The following is a 24,503-nucleotide window of genomic DNA, read 5'->3' as shown; positions in this document are numbered from 1 at the left end:
CACCCCCTCCCTGTGTTGTGCAAACGTATCGGCACTTGTATTGTTAATGTGTGATAGGTGCTGCCTGGAGGACAGTCTTGGCTCGCTGATGGGGTCAGCTGTGTCACAGTGTGATATATGGATTATGTTTACCATGGCATAGTTTGTTTGCCAGCTGGGCTGGGAGATTGGAGCAGATGATAAATGAAGATACCCTACAGTTTTCACACTAGTTCCTGTGGTCCTGAGTCTCTCAAAACAATCAAGCAACATTGATAATGGAGAGGTATTTATAGGGATGTAATTGATTTCAAAGTTTTAGCTCTCTGGCTGAAGTTTAAGATGTGGTAGTCCATTACATTAATGTCTTTACTTAAAGCTCCTATTTGACTTTAAATAAATTATTTAGAGTTTGCTGCTGAAACTTTGGTAAATTCACCAACCTTCGGGCCGGTGAAGTAACTTCCCAGTGGCTTTTCTGTGCCTTGACGGCTCATCTGCCTGGGTCCTGCGTATCTGTGTGACTCCAACTTACTTCCCAGTTTCACTGGCAAGAAATGATTTTTCTTATTGGTGTCATGTGAGGTACAACTGTAAAAAACATCTTTTTGGGAAAAAATTTCTGTATACAGCAACACTATCATATGATATAGCATATATTTTTATACATATACATACACACATTTATACACACAAACGTGTCACATATATAGTGTGTATATATACACACTATAAATATAATGTATTCTATCTCTATATAATATGTGTGTGTATATATGTGTATGTGTGTGTATATATATATATACACATACACACACATACAGAGAGAGAGAGAGAGGGAGAGGGAGAGGGAGAGAGAGATTGAGTGAGTAGGAAGATCTTTAGATTTACTATGATTTCATTTTTAGTATAGAAGTATTAAAAAGCATCCATGTGGCCTGGCCAATATGGTTCAGTGGTTGAGCATCGACCCATGCACCAAGAGTTCACCGGTTCGATTCCTGATCAAGGCACATGCCCAGGTTGTGGGCCTGATCTCCAGTGAAGGGCATGCAGGAGGCAGCCAGTTGATGTTCTCTGTCATTGATGTTTCTATCTCTCTCTCCTTCTCCCTTCCTCTCTTAAATCAATAAAGAAAAATAAATTAGAAAAAAACATCCATGTGAACACCTCTTCTCATCATGCTCTTTGTCTCTGAGGGTCTGTTTGTCACATAGCCCTGGACTGAGGGTCAGTGTTGCAGATTTAGGGGCAACAGTGTGCAGGTGAAATCATGGATGCAAAGGTGAACTTTGCCTTCACCAAGCTGAGAAAGCTGGTCTTGATCTCACTCAGGGGCCGTAACACTTGTTGCCTTGAAATCCTCTTCTTCAGAGTTCTGCCATGAGTCTGTTTCCTGTGCCCCACCTCTGCATCTGGTTAAATGGACTTCAGTAATCTGTACACAGTTACTTCTTACTTATTTTATATCCTGAAAGATATTAAGTCCAACAAGCTTTTACCCACTGAGTCTACAGAGAAAACGGCCAGGCAATTTTTGTTTCAATCTCCGCGTCTCTCTGGAGCACCAGTTCCAGAGGCTGATCAATAGGTTTTATTGTAGACCTCACTGTCTCTAAAAGCATTGTGACCTTATCCTGTCTAAAAATAGCATTTGCTCTTGCCGGTAGAACCTTGACCTGTGAAAACCCATTTGGAACATAACTGACATATCTAGTCAGCTGTATATTTCTAAGACATGCTGTGTGAAGGAAGTCTGTGCAGACTGGCTGGGAGAGCACTTTCTTGGAGGAAAAAGAAATACCAGTTCTGAACACTGGGAGCGCACCTGCTTGCTGATGGGGCGGTGGGCCGCGTGGTGGGGAGTGAGGGAGACTCCAGGTAAGGGGACTTTGAGAGGAGTGAGGACCCTCCAGAGGACTCCTGGAGGGTACATGTCACTCCACACAGAGCAAGGGAATGCCAGGGGCAGGCGTTTGGGCAGAAGTGCAAGGTGGCTTCAAACAAGGCCCAGGACCCTGTGTAGAGAGTTGATTCTTTGCATGCGCCCTTTGGTGGCTTCAGCCTTGAGCCTGAGTGGAAAGGATCCTCTGAAGCATGACCTAGATGGAAAGAAGCATTTCTGAGTTTAAAGTAACTCCCCTATTTAATAATAAGAAATTATTGTCACTTTATTTTCTTTTAGGTGTGATAATGGTTTTGTGGTTAAGGAAAAAAGTCTTTATCTTCTCAAAATATGTTGAAGTATTTACTGATGAAACGATAGGGTGTCTGGAATCGGTGTGAGTAATGCAGTGGGCAGGGTTGTCGATAGGGTTCTAGATAAAATAAAATTGGGCCCTGGCTGGTTAGGCTCAGCAGTTGGATCATTGGTCTGCACACCAAAGAGTCAAGGGTTCGATTCCTGGTCAAGCCATGTACCTCGGTTGTGGATTTGATCCTCAGCCCTGGTCAGGGTGGGGCAGGAGGCAGCCAATCGATGTGTTGCTCTCAAATCGATGTCTGTCTCTCCCTCCCTCCCTCTGCCCCACTCTATCTGAAAAAAAAAAAAGGAAAAATATCCTGGGGTGAGGATTAAAAACAACAACAACTAAAAACAAGATTGGCCCTGCGAGGCTAGTGGTGGACGCTGGGTGATTCCTTCTTGGGGTTTGATTTATACCCTTCTCTCTACTTTTGTGTATGTGAGCTTTTCCTGAAAATAAAGGTGTTACCTGACTGCTAAAGAGCAAAATGTCCTTGCTGTCAGTGGTGTTATTTCTTCACCAGGGGTGTGGCCCAGAGGTCGCGGGGGGACAGTTGTACCTGTGAACTCCAGTCTCGTATCTGGAAGGTTTACTGTTAAAAGACCAGCTTCGAGTCTGCACTGTGCACCGTGCTCTGTTCTCCGGGAAGGAAAGAGACCCTCTGTTCTGTTTTCAGTGCACGAAGAAGAGTTGGAGGTGGAGGTGGAGTGACTTTTGGCACCTGTGACTCTTCGTCAGGTGGATGTTGGGAAGAAGCAGGTGGGCAGTACCCACTTACATGGTAGTGCTGAGGAACCAGGCTCTTGGACCATGTGAGCCCTGGCTGTTCGGGAAAGGTAGTTTGCCTGACAGGAGGCTGACCACGTGCTGAGGAGGAGGGGACCAAAGATGGGGCACAGCCTCGGAGAGATGAAAGGGAGCATGCAGTGATCGCACAGCTGTATGGGGGCATTTTGCTCTCTAGCGAAAGCCAGGACTGTCACTGAGTGGCTTGAAAGCGAGGTCACCAGTGGTCTTAGTGCAGCCCGTCCGGGCGGAGCCAGGGTGGGCCCGCTTCTGCCATATCTGAGCCATGGAGCTGAGACCGGCCTCACTGACCCTTTCCAGGCATAGGTCCCTCTGGTTGTACGAAAAGTCCGCTCCTGCCCCTTCCATGCAGAGGCCATTATTAGCAAGTGCCACTCAGTTATCTGAGAGTGGCACTTCTAGCTGCCATTGGAGTGTGCACGGCATTTGGGTTTGCAGCAGATTAAATTAAATTTTAGGCTGGTTTGGCTCCACTGGCAGTCAACAATGGGACCAGCTGTTGTAGAAATGTAACCTGGCACCCTCAAGGACGTGCGCGCGCGCATGCGTGTTCGCGTTCGCAGGTGCCCCGTGGGGAGTTCTGAGCATGCAGGTGACTCTTGGGCGATCAGGGACCTGACAGGCCACAGTTGTTGGAATGGGGAAGGTGCCATTGTTTGAGGCGGCCTGCGGCCTGCACCTCCTTTTTCTCTTCTCCGCACTTTATCCCTTCCCCAAGACGTGTGTGTCCAGACGGATAGTTTCTCTAACTTGGCTTTACTGTGCTTGATTGACAAAGGGAGTGTGTGAAGCTGGAATACTCTTGCTACTGTTTGCACATCCATGCCAGTGTTTTTGTGCAAAGAAGAGTCTAAGCTTGCCTAAAAATACCCATGGAAACCAACAGAAGAAGGGTGTGGATGATTTGGGCCTCATGGCAACGTAATCCAGCTGATCTGATGAGTACTGCAGGCAGTGTCTGGCTGCCCCGCCCCACCCCCATCCCGTTTTATATCGCAGGCTCCTGTGGGTCCCTCAGGCAGGCAACCATGGGGGTGGGGGCAAGGTCTGCTTTTTTAGATGCCAATGTCTTCGCTTTCCTTAGTCCTTGGTTCCTGGTGCTTGGTGTGGTTGTGCCTGTGAATTTAGGACCTTTGAATTTACCCTTCATACTGTTGAGTCAGAGCAAAGCAGTGTATATCGATATCATCTATTTAAAATTCTTCAGAAAACTCTGTGGGGACAGTTTCTCCTCCTTATAAACGGAATGCAAATGTGTACATTATTCCACCAAAGGGCAATGCTCTTTACTCATTATCTAGATCTAAAAATTTTGTGGCACTTGATTTCAGTTACTCAGACTCCAGAATTTATACTCACTGATTAGTGATACATTATGCAAATAATTCAGTTTACATATCCAAATACTGTTTTGCATCATTCACACCTCATGTCTTGAAAAAAAAAAAGTGAAATGTTTCCTCAAAATAAACAAAACCTGCAGAAGAGTTTATTGTAAGGGTGAAAATTAAAGAGGCACCCATTTGCCAGGGAACTTTTGAGGAAATTTTTAATACTCCTGCATAATAATTTTGCAAGGTGTTTTTTTTTCTTCTTCTACCTCTAGGACATGCCATTCAGGGTGTATTATGTTATCTGTTATCTTTGGCTTTCTGAATGTTTCAATTTTTGGAAAAAAGAAACCATAACACTACATCAGACACATATTTGTGCGTATATGTCCAGCCACAAATGAAAATTCAAGCTGAGTTATTTGAAGGAGGTACAGTAATTGGTTATCAGTGACATGCATTTTCTGCCAGAGAGAGAGAATAAGTAGATGCAAACTTTTAACCCTCCATGTCAGGAGAGAGTTAACTAAGCAGAGCCACGAGTGCTTACGTTACAGATTGGCAAATGGCAGTGCCCTATGAAAAGTATCTCTTTGCTTTCAGCGAGTCTTTATTGTCAGTGGAGTATTTCAGGAGAATACAGGATGTGACCTGGAGCCCTCGTCTGAATAAGCACGTTCCCATGCCCACGTGAACGTCTGAGCCAGTGGCTCTGACCTCGTGTCAGAACAGAATTGGCCTCAGCAATGGGCCCGGATTCCACTGCTTCCAACCTCACTCTCTGGCACGGCTGACTTACTGCTGTTGGAAAGCATGTCAGATTGCAGGAGGAACTTCCCTCAGGAAGAAGAAAGGGCAGAGGGAAGGGAAGAAAGCTAGCGGGGACCTTGTTTTTTCTCTACGGTGTGAGTGCTGTCATCTTTCTTGTACGATGCTCCACACCCATCTCCCCTAACAGGTTATAGACACATTTTTGGCACTGCCTAAAGTCAGCGTTCCAACATGTTTTTAATCTTTAACTTTCACGTCGTTAAAAGTCTGATGTACTGACTCTGAGCTGCCTGGAGATAGTTCAGGGCACAGCACCTGACAGGTGTAATGTTTTGTGTTTTATGTCTCTTAGTATGGAGGTTATAGACTCAAAGAGGCCGCAGAATGCCTTGAAGATGTTGGTCCCCAAATACTGACCGTGCACAGTCCTTAGGTTTCCTTTCTTGCCCCACTTCCACACCTTTTTTCCTTTTCTCTTTTTTGTATTTGAAAGGGACCCTTGGGTGTTCTTGAGAGACTAGAAGCTTCTTGGCTTGGTACAACCTATCAAGCCTGAGGAACCCCCTTCTCTTCATTTCCTTCCTGGGTTGAGAGTTGTGTACCAGTGCCTTTTCAAAGAATAGACTCTCCTTTTGCTGTGGATTGTAGAGAGGCAGATTTGGTATACCTGTGGCTTTGGGTCTCACCTTGAATGAGCATGTCAGTAGTAAGCAGCCCTATGAACTCCCGCCATGGATGACCGTGTCATCTCTGCCCATCAGACGGTGGCATGTTGATGGAGGTCCTCCCAGCTTTTCTTGAGCCTGAATAGTAATTGCTGGGTCCTCAGGAAGCCCTGTGGCACCCCCTTTTACGTTCTGGTTCTGGTGTGTGGTAATTCTGATAGGCATAGATGCTTCTGGCCTTGTCCAGCCATGTCCATGCTTGTGAGAAATCGACATTCTCATGTTTGATGCCCTCCCACGAGCAGTTTCTGGCCGGGCCCTACCTCTCACTCTCCACTCAAGTAAGTATATTGGCATTCAGGTGAGTGGGAATGCCATTTTACAGACACACTCTCGAGTCGGCTCTAACCCAGACACTTAAAGAGTGATTTTATTAGTAGTAGGTAGTAACACAGTTCTCCGGACTCCCTTCATGACGGGCTGCAGCACACCTGCGTGGACTGAAGGTCTGCTCAGGCCTTCGTCTCCGATGCCTCGCGCCGAGGGAGAGCTCAGCAGACGAGGAGGAGGAATCGGGACTGGATGATTTCAGGCCCAGCCTTGTCAGAGGGAGTCTGGGTAGAGAAAAACGGGGCTTAATTTTTTACTTTCTTAAATTAAGAGAGCTAGATTCCAGTAATTATTTGAAGTGTTTTTAAAGAACGTCTCCCTTTTCTAAAATTGGACTGTTGGGCAAGGCTTTTGTTCCCTGTTGACCAGAGTATCTGAGGAATCACAGAAGACAGGACAGGTCTTTGAGCATTTTCCTTCATGAAAGGGAAAAGTCAGTATTTCCTGAGTATCTTCTGTGAAGTCAGGTTTGTGAGGTCCCATTGAGCACCCTCTCATTTGACAGATGAGGCAGGTTGAGGATGTGAGGGTAGCCGTGTTCCTGAGGCCACTCACGACGCAGGGACAGACATGGCCCAAAGCCCAGCCTCACCCTCTCACCCTGGCTCTCCGTGCCCGGCAGGACCCAGGGGTGCCCCCCGGGCTTCGGCAGAGAAACCTGTGCTCCTCCCAGGACTTTAATCGCGACGGCTGCGTTCCTTTTCCAAACGCAGCTCTGCTGATGTGGACTCCACAGTCTCCGAGCGGTGCTAAGCTCGGGATCCGTGGTAAAACCCAGACAACAAAGCACCGGCCCCCGGCCATTGCAGAGAATGGCGGTGTTGCTTTGCCTGTTCATCACACCTCCTTCCTTCCTTGTCCTCTGTCCCGTTTCCTGACAGGGCTCCCACAGTGCGGCAGTTCCCAGGTCTCCCCTGTGCGCACATGGGACAGCCGTGTCTTTATGCAGATCATTGGGCACGTGGGGTTGATGGAGTTGGGGTGGTGGTGGAGCCCCCACCCTCTCGGGGGCAGACAGGTCTTGAGAATTGGCCAACCCGAACTCTTCCTTCACGACACGGGTTCTAGTTCTAAAGACTTCTCTCCCGAGTAAGAAATCCTTCCTTTTGTCTACCTTGAATACAGTTTATACCCATTTCCTCCTCATTCCAGAAAACAGACTGTCTTGTCATCAGCTTTGGGGCTAAAACCCCTCGTATTTTAGAATTCTTTTCTCTAGTCTCTGCCAGTGTCCTTTAATAATCTCGATTCCCTGAACTTGAATTCGTAAAGCGACGATCTCTTAACCCCCTTATTATAACCTCCTGGTTTCCCAGATTTTTTACTCAAACATTTGTCTAATGACTACCGAGCCACAGTCTCAAGACACCTTGGTGTTGTCCAGATTCCTTCCTCCTAGACCTGTACTTGGGTGTATCGCTTGCTTTTGTAAGGACCGGTGCTTCTCCGATGACTCATGCCCAGCTTGACGTCCACCAGGAGGGGTCTTCCATCTCTGAGTGGAACGTTCGCTCCCAACCGCATCGAAACCACATCCCTCCCTTCTCAGACCACCCTCTCAGCGTCCTTGTTCATATCGAACCTCGTTCTCCACTCCTGGCCCCCTCTCTACTTCACCAGGTGACGGAGAGTTACGATCCTGTCTCTGAAGGTGCCTCCTCCCTCTTGGCTCCTCTCCCAGTGACAACTTCATGGAGGCTGAGAAATATAGCGAGTGGCCTTTCTTACCTCACTTACTGCTGGGGAGAGAGCTGTTCATAACTTTCCGCTGACATCTGGAGAACATAGGTTGTGGAGGAGCAGAGCCCAGATTGCCCGCAAGCCGGCAGAGCCCGGTCTTTTCGGAGTTTCCTGCACAACCTGTGTTATAATAGTAGGAGCTGGTCATTGTGTTGGATGGTAAAACAAAGCCTGAGCGCACAAAGGTACCTCTTTGCTGTGTGCCGGGTGAGGAGAGGTGATGGTGAGTGTGTAGGGTGTTAGGAAGAGTCTTGCAGACGTGGGAAAGCATTTCAGGGCACACACGTGGCATGAGTAATAGCTTAGAGCCCCAGGGCTGGGTTTCCCCCCTGCCTCCCTCTTTTGTTCCCCAGTTCAGTCGGTGAAGACGTGAAGTGGTGAGCAGAGGGGGCCCCTGCAGCCCAGGACCTCCTCAGGGGTGTTGGCCCGCGGAGCCCAGAGAACGTCCAGGTCAGAACTTGCTTGTACTGACTTGCTCACTTCCTGTCCTGCCCTGCCCAGAGGTGACTTGGTAATCCCCTAGTGTGACCTCACTGTGGGCTAAGTGGCCTGGGAACTTCCGCCTCCACTCTCAGGTCAGGAGCAGAAGTGGGGAAGCTGGGAAGTTGGGGGATCAAGAGTCGGTTGGGAACCCCTGTGTCTGTGTCAGACCGGCTTCCCTCTGTTCACCACCACGTTCTTGCCCCAAAGTATGGGGCTGTGTTTCAAGGAAGAAAAGGCAGCTTGTTCCTGTGCACACGTACCGAGTGCTGTTTCTGTAGCTGGGCCTGCAAGGCTGTTTCTCCAGGTCACTGGGAATGCCGAGGGGGGCCCAGCCAGTGCCGGCCGCGTCAGGTGGTGGCTCGGACTCCTGCTCCTGTGGCGGAAGCTGCTGCCCTCGGTTAGCGAGAGCTCGTCAGCGGTATTCGCTTTGCCTCCTGGGCGGCGTTGGTATTTTCTCCTTCCCAAACTATCAACTTTTTGAGGGCAGGGGTTGTTTTACTTTTTGTATTTTCATGCTCCAAATAATGCCAGTTCATATATGCTATTTAGTCCATACTTTGTTCCCGCTGATTAATTAAATATTAAAAGACTCGGCTTTGCATTGGATTCTTTGTCTGGGTGAATTTATTTTATTTTCCTTTATTGATTTTAGAGGGAGAGAGAGATAGTAACATCGATGAGAGAGAACATCGATTGGCCGCCTCCTGCATAACCCCCACTGGGGATTGGGCCCACGTGCCCTGACTGGGAATCGAACCGGCGACCTCTTGGTGCATGGGTCGATGCTCAACCACTAAGCCACACCCGCCGGACTGTCTGGGTGCATTTACATCCCCCCTTTCTTCCCATGGACAAGATGGGAAAGGGCTGGGGTTGGGATGGGGATGGCCTTCACTCGTGAATGCCTTTTCTCGTGGCCAAGCAGTGAGCTCTCTGCCTTCAGCTTCTGCCCCGTCTCACCTGGCGTCAGTGACGTGACGTCTCAGGCCTGGGTAAAGTGGGGAACCGCAGCTAGGGGAATCCCCTGGGGGTGTGGGATCTAGGAGCAGATCCTGCAACCAGCCCAGGACATTCCAGAGGGAGTATGGGCTTCGTTCAGACGGGACTTTCCTTCTAGTAGCTCTGGCAGATGCTGGGATGGGTTTAAATAGTGATTCATTCATTCTCTCTCTCTCGTGTATATGTAAGACCATTGATATTTGAGGAGGGAAATCCTCTCTTACCAGTGGAATTCACCGACTCTTGCAGTTTTACTCCTTCCAATGTGCTGTGAAGAAAGTCATCCAGACCAACTAGATTTACCTGCACAATTCTGATTTCTTTCATGAGGAAAAACACACACCACCAATTTAGTTCCATGTGTAGGTGGCCTTTGTACCAGGTCCCAGTACTGTTCAGAAGTGGCTTGCCCAGCAGGGCCAGGCTCAGTGCTGCTGTTCCATCAGTGCCCAGGGCAGCCCACAGTCTTCTAGTTCATTTGTTGGCCATTCTCTTTTTCACTGGGTCCCACCTACAGCAGCAGAGGTGGCCCAGCACAAATGCACCCCCCTTGGAGAGCAGTGGGGGAGCCCTGTTGGCTGGAAGTGCTTTGGGGAAGTCTGGAAAGAAGTGGCTGGTGTGGGCAGAGGTCCTTGTGGACCACCTTAGCCCCAGCCCAGGTCAGCCCACCTGCCTGCCTTCAGGTCAGCCTTCCTTCCTAACGTCCTCCCCGTTCCTCCTCTCCCCTCTTCTCCTTTCCCCTTTCTTCTTTGGGAATTTAGGACCTTGGACTTAGAGAATTCAAGATAATGGATCTAGAATCCAAGTTTCCCGAGGTTGTTTACTTTTCCCACCACAGGCCAGGGAACAGCTTCTCTTCCTCGGAGGTGCCAGTCTGTGGAAGGCAGCGAGTCTTCGGCTTGTGGGGAAGATGGGCCACCTGCCTTTTGGACGCTGTTGTTTGTAGCGCTGACAGCGGCCCTCGTAGATGCTGACTCAGCTGTGCTCGGCTCTAGAGTAGGCTCTCACTTCTGATTTCTCAGATGCTGGCGTGATGGAAGTATCTGTTGTGGTGGAGGCTTTCTGTCCTGGCTCAGGATGAGCCTTTTCTGTGGTGGGTGGGAGTCGGCAGCCAGCCCTTGGAGGGAGGGCGGATCTAGAGGAAAGAAGGCAGGAGAGGGAAGGTCCTGGCAGGACTGGAAGATATGCGCCGAGAGACGGAAGCAGCAGTGCTGCCGGAGGCTGACCCAGCACCAACCTTGGTGAGGCACCCCGGCACCTACTGCCATGGGGCCCTTGGCTTTAGGGCATTGGACAGTGGCTTCTGCTGCAGAGCAGCCTCGAGGGGGGCGTGGAAGCAGCATCTCTCTCACCCTTGGCAGTGAATGCCCCTGAGGAGTAGGCAGCTGGGGCAGGAACTGCAGCTGGTGCCACTCCCAGGACTAAATGACTTGTCCCTTTTCTGTCCCACACCCCCATCTTGGAGTGGCGTTGATAGCCTGGAAGGGCCTGGGGCACATAGGTGTGGGCCTCAAGCCTAATTTGCATATGGTGATTCACTCCCTCTCTATCTGGTGTATGTATATGTAACATCAATGTCCCCTTACTCAGGTCATCTTCCTCCCAGGAGAGAGCGGTTTGGTTCGGATTGAAAATGAGAAAGAGAAAGTCATTTGCAGCCCCTCAAAGTCTCCATAGCCCGTGGATTATGGTGGGGGCTGGAGGGGGTGAGTCCTCACTATCCCTGAAACTTTCCCCGAAGGTGATTGTTCTGTGGGCTGTCCCTTCTCTGTCTGCCACTCCAGGGAGACCCAGAGGTGCTGGTGAAGTCAAATGGGACTTGTCAGCAGTGCCCTGGGGGTTTGATTTTGGGTGAGATTCATCTCTGAGATGGCTAACGGGTAAAACTCCTTTCTCCTTGTGTCTTCCAAATGGATGCCATGTGGGTGGGCAACATGGTCAAGGTTATTTCTTCACTTCAGATGTGTATTGCAGTAAAACCTGCCTGTTCTCCCCCTTGTTAAAGGGGGCTCCACTGAGGAACGGAAAGAGAATAAACCGTCTTCATCAGACAGTGATCCTCTCCAGACTCGGAACCAATTGCAAGTAACCCAGGGCTGCCCTGATGCCTGCATTATTGAAGCCTCTTAAATTAGATAAGCAACATGACGTTACTGGGGACTTTCGTTTTCATAGGACCAAAGTATTAGAGCTGAGACGAGAAGCAGATGACAGATAATCTCATTGTTTTATTCAACATGTGTTTATTGAGCACTTCCTTACTCTCTGCCCAGTGCGGTGTTGGGTACTCGAGATGCAGAGGTAGACAAAACCAGGCACGTACTCTCGTGAAGCTAACTTTCTCTGCTGGGATTATGTGGGGGAGAGGATGGCATGGAGGGCAAATCCTATACCTGAGAGCCAGAAAACCTAAAGTACACAGCCTAGAAGAGGGGAAGCGACAATCCCAGGCCACCAAGCTACCTAGCAGAGCTCAGCCACAAACCCAAACAGGTTTTTCTGAGTCCCAAACCCATGCATTTTCTAGCACATCAGGCAGCCACCATTAGCATCTGAGAGTTCTAGGTGGGCCTCTAGATGCCTGCTGAATCAGCCCCTCTAAAGCATCCTAGGCAGGCAGGCTTCCTCTTTGGACAGCTCTCAGGGAAGGTGAGCACAAAGCTTCCTTTGCTGCTTCCTACCCCACTTTCTTAGCCTTCCAAGTTGTTTGGAGAAAGTTGCAGGTCCGGGTCTGCACTCATACTCATTTTGGAATCGGAGACATTGTATTTCCTGGGAAGTGTTATTGTATCTTTGGCCCAGTTAGTACTAAGCACTGAGCCATATCCCTTCTTTTGCCTTTGAATTCTCCTCCCAGCTACGAGAAACCAACTTGGGAGCTGAGTATAGCAGCTGTAGCTGCCACATTCTTATTTGTTTGTTTGTTTGTTTGTTTTGAAAGAAGAAAAAGATCCCGTTTGCTTTACCATTCTTTTTCTTCTTGCCTTAATGGAAATAGAGGGCACCAAGCTTAGAGAAGGATCGATGGCACTTTTCCACACTTTTGTCTTCCATTAGGAGCTTCTTCTATGCCTACTGCATTTTCAACTTATTACAGCTTTTCTATGGTTGGGAAAAATCTGTTGACTGAGTGATGATTGTTTTCATGAAACGGTGCGGCATGTAAAGCAATGGTTGTCATTAATAGTGCAGTTATGTAGAGTGTGGCTCTTTAAGCCTTCACTTTCAAATCAGATTAGTGCTCTGTTAACTTAAAATAGCCCCCAAAAAAAGAACTGTCGGAAATCAGAGGGAAATATTAGCATTATGAAACATGTTAACAAGTGGCCATTAGCACTTTATGTCTGCATGAATAGCATCTTTAAGTGTTTTATTGGTAACAGAATAGAGTGGAGTCACATAGAATGGCATTTCTTTTCAAATTGGCAAGTTCTTTTAATTCAGACTTCTCCTTGTTATTGCCTACTGGGGAGCATTTATTTGCTTGTCAAAATGTATGCCAAGGTGGAAAAAGGTATTTTAGCTTTTCTGGCGGATCCTGGGCTCTCAGGTGTAAGGGATTGGTCCCTTCCCAAGGCCCCCTCCCCCGACATCCCTCCCACCAGGAGGAGGGAGAGTCTGAAGGCTGACATGGAGGAAGAGTAATGCCTGGAGGAAGCTGGTGTCTCAGGGCTTTGTGCCCCCTGCACAGCACTGGGTGAGTGGACGCATCTCAGTTTGCCTGGACACGTGGCTGGCTGCAGTGGTGCGCGCGCATGCCAAGGGGAAGGAGCTCTGAAGAGCTGCTGGTGCATGGTACCTCCCCAGGCTCGTAGCCTTTTCCAGAGGCCCCTCCTAATATAATGCAAAATGCTCTCCCCTCTGGGCCTTGGGGTTTGTGGGAAGAATGGAATTTCGCTGAAACTCAAATTCCAAAGCCAAAGTGACTCCATGTCTGGCTGGTGGGCTGCTTTACAGGTATGACATTGAGTAGCCACGGCAGGTAGGGATTCTCGCACTCATTTTCAACACAGTTTTGAACACCTGCCCTGTGCCAGGACGTGTTCTTGGTATGGGGATATAATGATGGTCAAAGCATTAAAAAGTCCCTGGTCTTGTGGCACTCCCATTCTAGCCGGGGAGAAAGACAATACATAGATATATGCGAATTACATAGTGCGTCAGAAGATCAAACTGCTTTGGAGAAAAATAAGCCAGAGACAACGGATAGGAGCTGTGTGGCAGACACACTTTAAATGGCATGGTGAGGGATGGCCCCAGTGAGAAGCAAAGGCTCCGAGGAAGTGGCAGTGGGCCATGTGGATGTCTGGGGAAGAGGATTCCGAGCAGAATGAATAGAAATGTATAATCTGTCTGGTTGTTGATGGGGCGATGGGTCCTGAGGTCCAGGTGGAAGTAGTTGGGAGGTGATGAGGAGCTGAGGTCCAAGGGGAGGGGAGCAGCACCTCGTAGGCCATTGTGCACACGTTGGCTTTGACTCTAAGACAGATGGAAGCCTCTGGAGGAGTGTCGTTATGTGACCTGGGTTTCCAGAAGGTCACTTTGGCTCCTTTTTGAGACTTGCACGTGGGGAGGTGAGGCAGAAGCAGTCAGGAGGCTGTTGCCAAAATCCAGGCAAGATGATAGCAACTTGGATCAGGGTGGTGGAGATGTGGGAAGGGGCTGGATTTGGGACATATTTTGAAGGTAAAAACCAATAGGATTTGCTGACAGATTGGATGTGGGCTATGAGAGGAAGAGAGGAGTCAAGTGGATCCTAAGCTGTTTGGCCTGCTGCCTAGAAGGATGGAATTGCTGTCTTCTGGGCTGGGGAAGGCATTGGGAGGTGCTCAGGAGGATGGGCGTGCTCAGCCCGAGCTGCAGGCTCCTCCTCTGCTTAGGGCCAAGGGTGGGCGTTAGACAGCCCTGTTCAGGAGGGGTGGGGAGGACAGGGACTCAGCCCTCAGAGGGGCAGTTAGGAGCCGTCTAGTAGACTCTGGTCACTGAGCTGATGTGCATCAGACTGTAACTTGCAGTACTTTGGGGAAGATGTTTTCTGAATCACTATTCAGTTTCCTACTCTGTTCTTTAGATTCTAAAGACACAGAAATATGTGCTTTGTGTCTTGCATTTTTTTCTGTAGCTTGTTTTCTCAGATCTTAGGTAAATCCTAGGGCTGCTGGTGAACCGTAGGCTCTAGAAATGGGTATCTAAGCCGTGTCTTTCCCTGGACTTCACCCTCTCCTGGTGCCTGAGGCTTCTCAGGAATCCATGGTCTTGTACCCCAAAGAGTCCTTTTCTGCAGGCGTGTCTGTGGCCCTGTTGTGCTCTGACCTGCCCATCACTCTGGGCTCTGGAATTCCATATGGAAATGCGTTGTCCTCCTTTCCACAGGTCCTCCTCCTCCCTTTCCCATTCCTGGAAAGAAGTTGGCTGGCAGTTAGAGTGTTTTTCCTTGAAAGGAGAGTGGAGAGCCCTCTAATGGAAAAGTAAAATAATTCTTGGAATCCACATAACACCCAAGCCAGCCAAAGCTGAGACCAAGTAAATTATTTGGGGGTAATTTGCAAGGGCCTGAGTCAAACAAATTGCTTTCTTGCCCTGACCTCAGCTTGAATCTTTAGATCAGAAACCGGTGATTTTAGGAGTCTGATGAGAAACAGGAGTCCGTAGTTTCTGTCTGAGCCACGTTTGTCTTCAGAGGTCCTCTGCGGTCCAGGGCTCACAGGTGAATAGCTTTGCCAGTGACAGGTCCCTTAGCATAGGGGGAGCTCCTTTGCCCTCCAGCCCCAAGAAAGAACTTCAAACAGCAGCAGTTAGAACAAGAGTTTAATCCATCAAGTTAGGACTTAGTTTTTTTTTTTCCTCTGTAGTGCTGGCTTTGCAACATGTAGAACAAATTATTCTAGAATCATAGGTAAGTCAAAGGAGAGCTCAGAGAGGAGTCTAGTTTGTCAGCTCAAAGGTCCAGCCCTGTTGTCTGAGAGACCTTCAGAGAAATCAAATCCCAGGGCCTCCAGCCATTGCTGTGACCCCAGACAAGTAAGCACCAGCCTCTTCCTGAACCAAGCAGAGCTGAGTTCCTGACATCTTTATTCTCACAGCTGTACCCCTCTTTGACCAGTTTGCCAGAGTGCCCGAGACCAGTGTCCACCCTTCAACCCAGTGATCATACCCTTCCCCCCTCGGGGAAACAGCAGTCTTATTCAGCAAGGGAGAAGTCCAGCGCAGGTCCACACGGGCCGTTCTGTAACCTTAGAGGCACATGGCTTTAAAAATGTGTTTTGGGGATGTTTTTCTCGCAGCAACTGGCAAATGCCTTGTTTCTGTAAATGTCAGGCTCAGTGCCGAGCTGCCCCCCCCAGGGAGAGTGGCCTGGGGGAAGCTCTGTGCAGCTTCGCTCTGGCTCCGCCCTCACGGCAAGCCTTCTCCGCCACCTTCCAAAACAAGTGTGGCCCAGTTGAGTTTCTTCCTATTTTTTATTTATATTATTATTATTATTTTTTTGTTGCTGTTGGGCAGGGAGAGGTAGACAGCCCTGGGGCAGGCACATTTTAGGCTGGCTCTTTGAGATGAATAATTATTTAGCTGTTGCTCAACTACTTTTGTTTGTGACATAAAGGGCAGTAAGCACCATGACAGGAGAGAATCTCAGGTCTATTGTGACTTCTTTTCTGTGTTTGTGTCTGTCCTGCTCATTTAGGGCATTACCCAGAACCCCACAGGAACCAACACCAGAGACCGTATGATTTTAAGGCTTTGGAAATCTGCATGTGTAATATGTCTTTTGTGAAATTTTTTTTTTGTTCTTTTGCTTTAGAAACTGTAATAATAATCCATAGTAATTATCTCGTAGTATGCTGCCCTTTGTTACAGGAGCACTGGATTAGTGTGAAAACGTGTCCTGTGTACGGTTTCAACAGCTTGATCTGCACCCCCCCCATACACACAATTTCGGTCTTGTGCTATTTGGAAGACAAACTCCACATTTCTGCCATATGTCTTAGAAAAGCTCACGACTTAAAGGCGGTAGCAGACTTAGGACAGTAAGCTCGGTTCAGGTGGGGAGTCTTCCCCGTGTAAGTAACAGAGACTGTTATGCAGACAGCAAGCTGTTGGAACAGCTGCCCTTAGAAGTAGTGCTTCTCCTTGTCTCCTGCCCTCTTTCCTTGAGAGACTCCAAAACATCGGAAAGTGCAAAAGCCCTTCACCAGGTTTTAACTTTTCTGGCTCACACAGAAGCAGTTTCAAATCAGTAAGAGCACAGTAGTCTTTGTACATTTTGTACATGTTTTTCCAGCTTTTAAAGGAAGAAGACCCTTTCTTTCCTTTTTCCCTCCCCCCCCCCCCCTTTGCCTTGTTTTGCATTCTGCTGTACTGGAGAGCATTTAATCCTTGGCCTCCTGTCTGTTGAGATATTATGTTTTTTTAATAGTGCTTGTTTATGACTAAGGTCAAAGACAGTATTTCAGAACAAAAATTAGAGTTAGTTCATAATTGAGTACATATGTATGTAACTGTTTATTTTTATAGTTTGCTAATTTATTTTTAAACAGCCCGGTTATGGCAACATGTTTGTAGCTCTATTCATCACATGCCTTACCAGTCAGGGTATGAAAAGGCACGTGCTTTTCAATAGTGTGGGTCCCCAGTTAAATTAGATGATGCCATCAGGTAGCAACCTAATTACATGAATGGAATGTTTAGGCGGGAAGGTAGTTTTGCAGAGGCCATAACGGAATAATGTGCATGTGTCTAAATCTCAGCATTATAGATGTTATTGGAGGTTGCTGACGGCAAAATGGATATACCTCAGGTGTTTGGACGGAGAAACGACGGGGCTCTCTTGTCAGTGCTGAATGCGGCGGCCATTTCCTTCACGAGTGGCCTTAGCGCTGGTTCTCGGAGCAGACACAAAGGCACGTGGGCACATTTGTAGCCAGGGCTTTCCTGGAGGCCGCCTGCCAGCTGGGGCTGGCTCCCTGAGCCTGACGTGCCGAGACGCAGTCAGGGAGGTCTTTGTCACCTTGGAGGGTCGAGGCTTGGCACACTTGGGTTTATCTCCAAGCCAGCTCGGGTGGGAATCAGGAGGGCTGTCTTGGGGTCCCCGGGGGTGTTACAGAGCAGGGTGGAAGCCACTGGCAGAACCCTGGGGCATTGGATGAGGCGAGTCAGCCCACAGCTCTGGCCTGTGACGGTGGCTTTTCCTCTGATGCAGAGGGAGTTAAACAAGGGGCCAGAACCCCAGCTCCTCCTGCTCACCCACCTTCCCTTGATGCCCTTGGACAAAACGGGAGTGCCAGCATCTGGATAATACGACAAGCTATTTTGGGTCCAGGTGTTCTTTCCCACTTCTCTGTGATTGAATGTAGTGGGTGTCAAATGATGGCTAGAAACAAGGTATTTTTAGGTGTGCTAACAACAGATCCTTTGCTTATGAGTAATTCATTGTCTTCTGACACCGTCTGGTTTCACCTGGGCTGCAAAGCCTAGTGCGGTGTCCCGTGCCCTGCAACACCCGGTGTGGGTTACCTACCAAATGGGCCGCGCCTCCCCCACAGCGTCCCGCCAGTAGGTCAGGTGGGTCTGCTACTGCTCCTGGGTGTTCGCTGGATGCGAGTTTTCCTGCCCACCGTTGTTTTGGGGAATGCTGTCTTCCTCCCTCAGGTAGAGTTGTTCCTGGTAATGTCTATACTTGGCTCTTCCCTTTAGGAGTCCTTCATGAATGACCTTGGCTAAACTTAAAGACCTCGGTGGAGGCTGACCTGTCCTCATCACAGAAGGGCAGCTCGAGCCCCCAGCCTCTGGAGGTGGGGCCGGTGGTGGGATTGTTTCACAGCTCTTGCCTTGGTGGCTTGAAGGTCTCTGTCCCTTGGAGCAGAGAGGAAGGGTGGGGAGAGGTGCCTCTGGGGGAAAGGCGGCCTGCTGGTTGGGACAGGAATGTAAAGGAGGGTTGGTTTGGCCCCAGGGAAGGACAGGAAAGCCCTCACTCCCGGTGCATTCAGTGTTTGTCCAGCTGAACGCAGCCCCACTCGGTTGACTACCTGATGAGTGATTCCCCCAAGCTGACAGCTGCTCCAACACGTTTCACCTACAAGTCCTGACAAAGTGGTGTGTTCTTTCGGGGCTATTACTGCAGCAGGCATTTGGAAGAATCTGGAAGAGTGGGGCTCGAAAGGACAACCTTGAAGTAATCTCTGAGTGTGTGTTCTTCCCCTTCCTGCCAGCCCTCTAGCTTTTCTGGTGCATGAGAAACTGGGCCCATCCCTCTCAAGCACCCATTGTGCTGTTAATAATGAGGATAGAAATAAAATCAGTGTGTTTTCGTGGTTCTTGAATAAGCCCTTTGATGAGCATTGTCAGAGTTGAGCCTCGCCTCATGAGTAACCTTGTGAAGAGGTGGGAGAGGTGGTGACTGAATCCAGAGAGGTTAAGAGCATGTCTGGCCTCACACAGCTCCGGGACCCAGGATCCCGCCCTCCCTGTCCTCCCCTGGTTCCACATCCCACCCACAGGGCTGGTCCGCCGGGCTGGCAGAGAGCTGGTGTTTGGCGGAAGGTCTGTTTGAACAGTTTGGAGCAGAGGAGGTGCTGGGGATGCTCACTGGTACAGGAGGCAGGTGACAAGAATGAGTTTTATCCCTTTAGGGTTTGCAGGGACAGAACTGCGCCTGACACTCAGCCTTTCTATATAATTTTAAGAATGTATCACCAATGTCCCTAAGCACCACGGGAAATGTTAGTGTGGGGAGGCTTCCCAGTAAACACCGCAGGTGCATTTCCCGGTGAGCGCCAGCCAGTACCTGTTCCCTGGGCTTGCTAACTTGGCTGCAATGCTGAGCGAGGGCTCCGCAGAGGAGGGTTTGCAGAGGAGGGTTTGCGGACACATGCACAGCCGGGTGTCCCAGCACACCCGGTCTCTGTTTGCATTTTGCTTCAGACTTGCCTTTTCCTGGGTTCCAGGGTGCTGAGCTTCCATTTCAAGGAAAACATTAGTGTAACTATGAAAACCACAGGTAGTTGGAGGTTGACTTCTCTGCTTTATTATGCCTTCCTCTTGGGGAGAGTGGGCTGGCGAGGTGCAGGGTGCAAGTGTGTGTAATGTTCTGGCATTCAGGTAGGTGGCTGCCTCTACCTCTGCAGTGGGTGGCTGGGTTGAGGGAAGCCCCCAGGCGACTTTGCGAGGGAAGGGTAGACCAGACAGACCTCTGGAAGACTGTGTGTCTTCATCATCGCTCCTGCACGCATGCCAGCAGGAGCTGTTCGTGGACGGCGGGGAGACTGCTGTTCTCTCATGTGGAGGCTCCGTGGGCATCTCTGTTTTGTGTGAGGAAGTCCTGCCAGGCCAGTGGGAGTTGAAAAGGAGACCAGGGCCCTGTGGCACAAGGGTGGTGCAGGGTGAATGATCCTTTCAGAGTTTGCAGAATGTGCCACCCAAAACCACGGATGCTTCCAGCAGGCTGTGGGAAATGCGGGGTTTGGGTCTGGTTGGGCCTGAACACTCAGTGTCTTTCATTTCCTTCCTCCCTTCCCTTCCTCCCTTCCTTTTTTGGCTTGATTGGGCCTTGACACTCAGTGTCTTTCATTTTATCTCTCTTTTCTTTCCTCTCTCCCTCCCTTCTTTTTCTCCTTTATTTTTGAATCAATAAACAGTTGATAATCAATTTTCAGGAGGTTTAGATAAATGCAAGTTATTGTTTAATTTTAAAATCTTTACAAAAACAAAGAAACTCTGACAAAAGATCCTGAGTATTGTCCCTCTCAGTGGGCACTGGGTTTGCGTCTTTTCTCCCAAACCTTCTAGTTGGGTTAAATCAGTGCTCACAAAACGTCACACTTCCCTGGTGGAGCCATCTGAATTTCTGATGAAGGCTTTTCAGCCCTGGGTAGGAACTGCTGGGTGTGGAAACCACCGTTGTAAACCCCGAACAGCCACTGGAATGGGAGCTCGGGCAGCACTCAGACCCCAGCTCTGCAGACTCCTTTCCCGCAGATGCGCTGGGCCTTCCATGAGAGAACAGGGCTGGGCTCACCCTCCACAGCAGTTTCCGTGGCAAGTCTACCTGCTGGTGGAGCTGTATGCTCCGTCCTGGGAATAGATAGAGAAGAAGGCACAGAAAAAAATTGTTCGGTGTTTACAGACAGCAAGAGTCAGCTGTCTCCAAGGGAGAAGTCTGGGTTCTGGAATGGCTGCCCCGGCTGGGTGGTGGTGGCACGGGTGAGGGTTTTAATATGAAGTCAGATCCTTGGAGAAATGAGGTTCCTGTGCTTCTGCCCCCATTTCTGCCTTGGGTCTCCTGGTTGGACGTGGTCTCTCCTACCTGCTTGGAGACGGCTGTGGCTTCTGAATGGGGCTGGTACGCTCTGGGGGATTGTGGCCCTCCCTCCTGGCACTGGGGGAGACTGGGTTTGGAGGAGGTGGCTTTCTCCTCTGTTCCCACCCTCAAGGCAAATGCAGTGAGTGGATCTGGGCCTCCCTTCCCCACAGATACCTTCATGACTGGCTTTGATCCTTATTTTAAACACATTCCATGCGTATTAAGATGACAGACACATTGGTTTTGCTCCAAGCAAGCAGCCATTCACCCTAGTTGGGCTGTGGGCCCTAGAGACAGGTAGGTGTTTGGAAGAGAGCGGGAAACCAGCAACACTGTTTCTTCTGGGAGCCCCTGACGGAGGAGCTCTCTCTGTCTAGCTCAGGCCTTCCCCCGGCTTGTTTTACCCATGAGAAACTTGACTCTCTTCGAGATTAAGTGCCTCCTCTTGGTCACAGAGCTTCTTAGTGACAGGACTAGAGTCGATGTTTTTTTGATGACCAGTGAAGTGCTTTTTCCTCTCCACTATATTTACCATGATCAGAATTCAATATGTTTTCTTCTTATTGATATTTTTAAAACACATATTTTAACACAAGAAAGCATGGGATTGGGCATGAATAATACTTTTGATGTAGGAGGGAGATAAGGGGAGGAAGTGGTGTGGGGACAATTCCAGAGCAATACCTGAGACCCGGCGTTGTATGTACAAAGCCAGCGCTGTCAGACGAGAAAGGGTGCTAGCACGACCCCACTGGGCTCCCTTCTGAATGCCACGAATCACTCTGTCTGTGTGATTTTATGAGGCCAAGACTTTTTCCGAAGGTTTATTTTTCCGTTTGCTCACCGCCCATGGAGAGCAGGTGGGGGGATCTGGCGCGCTCGCCTGGTCTACCTGTGCGTCGCTTTGTTGCACCGACTTTTACAAATCAGGACGATGAACTGTGAGCACCTCAGCTTACTTCGAGGGACCTGATATCTGATTGTTGCTTTGATAGGTATCTGTACAAATATTTATATGATTCTGATAGTCTTGAGTTGCGTTGTTGCAACACGCAAAGCTGTCAGGTCTCCAGGACTTCTGGCGGTGAAGCTTCAGTGGAGTAAGGATTGTTTTCAGTCTGGCCTTCCCTCCCGAAACCCTGTTAGCCTGAGATGTCAGCACAAGTTTTGTAGAGGGAAACATCGTGTTACCTCGTTCGTTCTGTCCTTAACGAGTGAAACAGCTAGATGAGGAGGCCGTGCTGGGACGCAGAGAGGCGGGTGTGACTTCTCAGAGTGTCTCCCCGTTGCCCCTTCACTTTTCGTGTGAGATGAGCACATTACTGTGATTAAGGAAGTGATGTACTTTGGGAAGGCCTTTATCTCTTGCCACTCAGGTAGGTGAGCACCTGAAGGAATGTATAAACCTTTTGGGAGTGACTAATCATATTATAAAAGTGTCCTTCATTTTCCTGAAGGATCCATGACTTCCGGGGACACTTCTGTCCATTTACAGATCATTAAGGGTTCAGGCTGCTAGACTGGGAACTCCTACAGGGCAAGGAATGAGGCTCCCTTCACTTCATCGTCCTGGCCACCAGCATACATGTTTGGAACGAATGAAAGCCATTGGCTGCTGTTGAATATCAAGGGGCATGAAGGTGGCATTTCTGGAACGCCAGCTGTAACTACGTGCAGAATTGGATATTTACTGACACCTTTCCAGAAACAAGTCTTGTTTTGGAAGACAAGTCAAGAGCTTCTCATTTGGGAGGGGCTCCCCTGGTAGTTGGGCCCTCTGTTGTTTACTCAGTGAGCCCTGACTGGGCCAGGCGTTGAGGTTTTCCCCTCCCGAAGATGAGGCCATGAGGCCCCGGAAGTGCTTGCAGCCCACCCGGCCAGGAGCCCGAGTCCCAGCAGGTCCTGAGCTCCTGCTCTGGGCCGAGTGCTGCACCGACACTGTTTTAATCAGTCTCCACAGCTACCCCAGGAAACGGAGGCTCAGAGAGTTAATGAGCTGCCCTGGGTTGCACAGCCAGGAAGTGGTAGTAGATGAACATTTCAGAATCTAGTTCGGGAGCCGAGTGCTTGCCCTGCTGACCCGCCCGAGCTTGAACCTGCGCTCTGGGTTTGACGTCCCAGGCCCATCGGCCGCACACCCTGACTGCGGGCAGGTGCTGTTTTCGGAGGCAGCAGCCAGCAGGCTGGCTCTGGACTTGGTCCTGAGGGGTTGGGAGGAGTGGGGTGTCCTTAGTACACCTAGTTCTTTCCACTGTTTCCCCCGTCTTTCACAGGGCCTCGCCTTCCTTCCCTACCGCAGAGACCGTCTGCCTGGCTCTCAGGCAGGCCACCTGTGCCCGCGTGCATTGCTGCCGGCGACTGTGTCTCCGGCCAGGCCGCGGCCGCTCCCCACCCTGCTCTGAAGGCATGTGTGTCAGCCTGCAGGGGTGCGGCTTAAGAGGTGGAGAGTCAGAGGCGGCTGGCCTGAGGGAACTCGTCCCAGGGAACCTCACCTGCCCCCTTTCTCCTCCCCACCCAGGTGGACTTGGGGAGTTTCACTCTCGGGACCACCCCTCTGACCCACACAGACTTCTGCCGCCCCCGGTCTACCCCAGACCTTTCTGGCCCTCTGGGTTTCCCGTCCTGGGCAGAGCAGCAAGACTGTGGGAGTCCCAACCCTCAGTGCCCTGGGCACAGCCCTGACATGCAATCACTCTGGCAAGCAGCCTCAGGCAGGCCCGGGCAGGGGACCGAAGGGAGAGGGAGAAAGCTGCAACAGACCAGACCAGAGACAAAAGCCAGCTCAGGAGCAAACAGTCTGGCGGTGGGGTGGGTGCCCCGGCTGGAGGGGCCGGCCCAGGCTGGCCTGCCCTGGGAGGAGTCGGCCGGTGCCTGCTCTCTGTCTCGGTCGTGCTGGCAGCCGGCCAGCTCTGGAGCTGTGTGTGGGGCCAGGAACACAGGGTCTGGAAGTCTTGGAGGTTATGAGTAGGGAGGAGGAGGAGAAGAAAGAACTGAGATAGCAGAGCACCAAACAACCTGGGCATGTATCTTCTTGGCCACCACGCCCGGGCCCAGGTGTTGCCCGAGAGCTGTTCCACAGCAGCCGCCCCCCGGGGCTGAGCCGATTGCTTCACTCCTGTCCACGCTTGGTGGAGGGGTCCCAGGTCCCTCTGGCTCACCAACACCTGTACCTGGGGCTGGTGGGCAGGTGCAGGGCGGTTGGCACACATTGTCTTGAGAAGGCAGCACTTTGAAGGAGCTTGGGCTCTGAAGCCAGGTACCTGAGTTCCTTCACCTGCTGGCTGGGTGGCCTGAAACAAGTGGTCAACCCCACTGAGCCTCAGGCTCCTTATCTATAGAATGGGGCTAATTACCTTTCCTGTCTACTGGGAACAAATGTTCTGCTTGTCCACCTCTTGCTCAGTTGAATGTGCGTCTTTTCCCAGGGGTATTATTCTGGAAGGCATTAGGCAAGGTGGTCTTTTGGCTTCAGCCTCAAGCATTGCGGGCTGGGAGTGTGTGGCAGGGGAGGAGGTGCGCCAGGGCCCCGGACACCTGACTGAGGGGCACCGTCTGCTGACCTTGCACACGCGTGTGTGGCCGGCTGAGCGCCCCTGGCCTCTCCAGGCTCTGGCCAGACATCGTTCGTCAGCTCATCGGCTTGGGCCCTAAGACCGGAGATGAGGACGGCAACACTAGGAACCTGCGGTCCAGAGGACATGCCCTGGGGCCATCGCAGAAAAGGCAGCTGTTTTGTAGCTTTCTTCACTTTCACCGCTCGTGTGCTGAGAGTCAGAGGAAGGGACAGTGGGGAAGA

The 24,503-nt window shown here is 50.2% G+C and overlaps 1 protein-coding gene across 5 annotated transcripts in view; it reads left to right on the top strand.

The window, feature by feature from the left end:
• The window catches only part of BCL11A (BAF chromatin remodeling complex subunit BCL11A), a 100,683-nt gene that overhangs the window by 29,136 nt on the left and 47,044 nt on the right, over window positions 1-24,503 (top strand). The gene's annotated exons all lie outside the window — the stretch shown is intronic.

The sequence above is a fragment of the Molossus molossus genome, unplaced genomic scaffold, assembly GCF_014108415.1.
Source record: "Molossus molossus isolate mMolMol1 unplaced genomic scaffold, mMolMol1.p scaffold_m16_p_15, whole genome shotgun sequence".
NCBI lineage: Eukaryota > Metazoa > Chordata > Mammalia > Chiroptera > Molossidae > Molossus > Molossus molossus.
Note: the sequence above shows the minus strand (reverse complement) of the source record. Positions and strands in the feature narration are given on the sequence as shown.